The sequence below is a fragment of the Natator depressus genome, chromosome 28 (assembly GCF_965152275.1).
Source record: "Natator depressus isolate rNatDep1 chromosome 28, rNatDep2.hap1, whole genome shotgun sequence".
NCBI lineage: Eukaryota > Metazoa > Chordata > Testudines > Cheloniidae > Natator > Natator depressus.
The window spans coordinates 8,216,860-8,221,859 of record NC_134261.1 but is presented as its reverse complement, the minus strand read 5'-3'; the positions used below and the strand labels follow the sequence as shown (position 1 = coordinate 8,221,859).

Here is a 5,000-nt window from a genome sequence, read left to right as displayed (position 1 = left end):
CCCGGAGCCCGGGGCAGGGCGACCCCGGACGGACGGGGGTCCGCCTGGCCCCTGCCCGCGGGGGCAGGCTCCGGGTTGACCTGGTGGCCGGACGGGAATTAAGCCCGGAGCCCGGGGCAGGGCGACCCCGGACGGACGGGGGTATGCCGGCCCCTGCCCGCGGGGGCAGGCTCCGGGTTGACCTGGTGGCCGGAGGAGAATTAAGCCCGGAGCCCGGGGCAGGGCGACCCCGGACGGACGGGGGTCCGCCTGGCCCCTGCCCGCGGGGGCAGGCTCCGGGTTGACCTGGTGGCCGGAGGAGAATTTAGCCCGGAGCCCGGGGCAGGGCGACCCCGGACAGACGGGGGTCCGCCTGGCCCCTGCCCGCGGGGGCAGGCTCCGGGTTGACCTGGTGGCCGGACGGGAATTAAGCCCGGAGCCCGGGGCAGGGCGACCCCGGACGGACGGGGCTCCGCCGGCCCCTGCCCGCGGGGGCAGGCTCCGGGTTGACCTGGTGGCCGGAGGAGAATTAAGCCCGGAGCCCGGGGCAGGGCGACCCCGGACGGACGGGGGTCCGCCTGGCCCCTGCCCGCGGGGGCAGGCTCCGGGTTGACCTGGTGGCCGGAGGAGAATTAAGCCCGGAGCCCGGGGCAGGGCGACCCCGGACAGACGGGGGTCCGCCTGGCCCCTGCCCGCGGGGGCAGGCTCCGGGTTGACCTGGTGGCCGGACGGGAATTAAGCCCGGAGCCCGGGGCAGGGCGACCCCGGACGGACGGGGCTCCGCCGGCCCCTGCCCGCGGGGGCTGGCTCCGGGTTGACCTGGTGGCCGCTCGGGACTTAAGCCCGGAGCCCGGGGCAGGGCGACCCCGGACGGACGGGGCTCCGCCTGGCCCCTGCCCGCGGGGGCAGGCTCCGGGTTGACCTGGTGGCCGGACGGGGAATAAGCCCGGAGCCCGGGGCAGGGCGACCCCGGACGGACGGGGGTCCGCCGGCCCCTGCCCGCGGGGGCAGGCTCCGGGTTGACCTGGTGGCCGCTCGGGACTTAAGCCCGGAGCCCGGGGCAGGGCGACCCCGGACGGACGGGGGTATGCCGGCCCCTGCCCGCGGGGGCAGGCTCCGGGTTGACCTGGTGGCCGGTTTGCTTTCGGGCCACCAGGTCAACCCGCTGCCTGTATGGGGTTGACCTGGTGGCCGCTTTCCTTCCCGGCCACCAGGTCAACCCGCTGAATGTATGGGGTTGACCTGCTGGCCGCTTTCCTTCCCGGCCACCAGGTCAACCCGCTGAATGTATGGGGTTGACCTGCTGGCCGCTTTTCTTCCCGGCCACCAGGTCAACCCGCTGAATGTATGGGGTTGACCTGCTGGCCGCTTTCCTTCCCGGCCACCAGGTCAACCCGCTGAATGTATGGGGTTGACCTGCTGGCCGCTTTTCTTCCCGGCCACCAGGTCAACCCGCTGAATGTATGGGGTTGACCTGCTGGCCGCTTTTCTTCCCGGCCACCAGGTCAACCCGCTGAATGTATGGGGTTGACCTGCTGGCCGCTTTCCTTCCCGGCCACCAGGTCAACCCGCTGAATGTATGGGGTTGACCTGCTGGCCGCTTTCCTTCCCGGCCACCAGGTCAACCCGCTGAATGTATGGGGTTGACCTGCTGGCCGCTTTCCTTCCCGGCCACCAGGTCAACCCGCTGAATGTATGGGGTTGACCTGCTGGCCGCTTTCCTTCCCGGCCACCAGGTCAACCCGCTGAAAGTATGGGGTTGACCTGGTGGCCGCTTTCCTTCCCGGCCACCAGGTCAACCCGCTGAAAGTATGGGGTTGACCTGGTGGCCGCTTTCCTTCCCGGCCACCAGGTCAACCCGCTGCCGGCATGGGGTTGACCTGCTGGCCGCAGAGGGGCAGGCTCCGGGTTGACCTGGTGGCCGGACGGGGATTAAGCCCCGGCTCGGAGCAGGGCAAGCCCGGGCGGAGGGGGGTCCGCTTGGCCCCTGCCCGCGGGGGCAGGCTCCGGGTTGACCTGGTGGCCGGTTTGCTTTCGGGCCACCAGGTCAACCCGCTGAATGTATGGGGTTGACCTGCTGGCCGCTTTCCTTCCCGGCCACCAGGTCAACCCGCTGAATGTATGGGGTTGACCTGCTGGCCGCTTTCCTTCCCGGCCACCAGGTCAACCCGCTGAATGTATGGGGTTGACCTGCTGGCCGCTTTCCTTCCCGGCCACCAGGTCAACCCGCTGAATGTATGGGGTTGACCTGCTGGCCGCTTTCCTTCCCGGCCACCAGGTCAACCCGCTGAATGTATGGGGTTGACCTGCTGGCCGCTTTCCTTCCCGGCCACCAGGTCAACCCGCTGAAAGTATGGGGTTGACCTGCTGGCCGCTTTCCTTCCCGTCCACCAGGTCAACCCGCTGAATGTATGGGGTTGACCTGCTGGCCGCTCTGCTTCCCGGCCACCAGGTCAACCCCCTGCCGGTATGGGGTTGACCTGCTGGCCGCAGAGGGGCAGGCTCCGGGTTGACCTGGTGGCCGGCAGGGACTTCAGCCCCAGGGCCCCTGGCAGGGCGACCCTGCCCTTGTTCCCCAGAAAAGGAGAGAGCTGGCTCGCAGCGGGAAAAGCTGCCTACGGCACCTGGGATTCCCAGGCGGTCACCCATCCAAGTACTAGCCAGGCCCGGGACGGTTTACCTTCCGAGATCGGACGGGATCGGGGGCCTTCCGTCCGGTATGGCCGTAGGCACTCGGCTCCGGTCCGCCTCGTCCCCTTTCCCTTACTGACTCCCCTGCCTCGGGTGGGCCCGATCCTTTTTTCCGTTTTTTTTTTTCCGCTCCGGAGGCTTCGTGAGCCCCCCCCCAACACCCCTTTGGGGGTCGGTGAAATTTTTTTTTTCAGACTTCCAGGGGCCCGATCCTGGCCGCGGGCACCCGGCTCCGGGCACCCGGCTCCGGGCCGCCTCGTCCCCTTTCCCTTACTGACTCCGCTGCCTCGGGTGGGCCCGATCCTTTTTTCCGTTTTTTTTTTTCCGCTCCGGAGGCTTCGTGAGCCCCCCCCAACACCACTTTGGGGGTCGGTGAAAAAATTTTTTTCAGACTTCCAGGGGCCCGATCCTGGCCGCGGGCACCCGGCTCCGGGCACCCGGCTCCGGGCCGCCTCGTCCCCTTTCCCTTACTGACTCCCCTGCCTCGGGTGGGCCCGATCCTTTTTTCCGTTTTTTTTTTTTTTCGCTCCGGAGGCTTTATGAGCCCCCCCCAATACCACTTTGGGGGTCGGTGAAAAAAATTTTTCAGACTTCCAGGGGCCCGATCCTGGCCGCCGGCACCCGGCTCCGGGCACCCGGCTCCGGGCCGCCTCGTCCCCTTTCCCTTACTGACTCCCCTGCCTCGGGTGGGCCCGATCCTTTTTTCCGTTTTTTTTTTTTTCGCTCCGGAGGCTTTATGAGGCCCCCCCTAACCGTTTTTGGGGTCGGTGAAAATTTTTAGTCAGACTTCCAGGGGCCCGATCCTGGCCGCGGCTTCGCAGGCTGGCCTGGGGGGGGGGGCATCTCTAGCTCCGGCCGCGGACGGCGAGACGCTCGGCCACCAGGTCAGCCCGGAGGAAAAGGCTGAAAAAAATGTCTAAGTCCCCCCGGGACACCAGGTCAACCCGGAGGAAAAGGCTGAAAAAAATGTCTAAGTCCCCCCGGGACACCAGGTCAACCCGGAGGAAAAGGCTGAAAAAAAGTCTAAGTCCCCCCGGGACACCAGGTCAACCCGGAGGAAAAGGCTGAAAAAAATGTCTAAGTCCCCCCGGGACACCAGGTCAACCCGGAGGAAAAGGCTGAAAAAAAGTCTAAGTCCCCCCGGGACACCAGGTCAACCCGGAGGAAAAGGCTGAAAAAAAGTCTAAGTCCCCCCGGGACACCAGGTCAACCCGGAGGAAAAGGCTGAAAAAAAGTCTAAGTCCCCCCGGGACACCAGGTCAACCCGGAGGAAAAGGCTGAAAAAAAGTCTAAGTCCCCCCGGGACACCAGGTCAACCCGGAGGAAAAGGCTGAAAAAAATGTCTAAGTCCCCCCGGGACACCAGGTCAACCCGGAGGAAAAGGCTGAAAAAAAGTCTAAGTCCCCCCGGGACACCAGGTCAACCCGGAGGAAAAGGCTGAAAAAAAGTCTAAGTCCCCCCGGGACACCAGGTCAACCCGGAGGAAAAGGCTGAAAAAATGTCTAAGTCCCCCCGGGACACCAGGTCAACCCGGAGGAAAAGGCTGAAAAAAATGTCTAAGTCCCCCCGGGACACCAGGTCAACCCCGAGGAAAAGGCTGAAAAAATGTCTAAGTCCCTGCTCGGCCATCAGGTCAACCCCATTCAAAGTGACGGGTTGACCTGATGGCCGGCAGTCTCACGGAAGTCCGGATGGGGTCGCCAAAAGTGCCCTCGGCCGACCGAGAGAACCAGGAGGTCGGATAGGATTTCAGATTGGTCCCCCTAAATTGGCGGTTGGATTTTTCGACTAGTTCATTTTGACGGGTGCGAGGAGATTTCTGAGAACAGGTTTTTCGGAACCTGTGAGAACCAGAGATGAGCCTCGGGGACCAATCTGCGCGTTGTACCCGATCTTGTGAGGGGGGACAGGGGCACGTTGGCAGGTGGGGCGGCCCCCGGCCCCCCCGAGCCCCCCCTTTTCCGGCTCTTTTCCTCCGGGGACCCCGTCGTCCCCTCGCACCCCCGGTGCAGGCCCGGTGGCCGGGATGCGAACTCCGACTGTCGGCGCCCCCCGGAGGGAGGGGGGGCCCGCTCCTCTCTCGCCTTCCGATCGATGTGGCGCTCACGTTCGCGACGGGAAGGGTCCTTCGCGGGCCGGCGCCCCCGACCGCAGGGGGCGTCTGGCGTTCAGGCGGATCGGGTCCCTCTTCCTCTTCGCGTCCCCGGATCCTGGGGCCGATTGGGACTTTCCTCCTTTGGGGGGGGGCCCGGGCGCGTGCCCGGCCCTCCGCGCCGTGGGGCCAGCCGGCCGAGATCTCCGCCCTGCGAGGTCGAGCGGCTCCGGCAGCC

At 66.2% G+C, this 5,000-nt stretch overlaps 1 non-coding gene across 1 annotated transcript; it reads right to left on the bottom strand.

Annotated features, from left to right (window-relative positions):
* Positions 1–2,591: 2,591 nt before the first annotated feature.
* Positions 2,592–2,710, bottom strand: LOC141979898 (5S ribosomal RNA). The gene has a single exon (XR_012637284.1). It is a non-coding gene; the product is annotated as a 5S ribosomal RNA (ribosomal RNA).
* Positions 2,711–5,000: the final 2,290 nt, after the last annotated feature.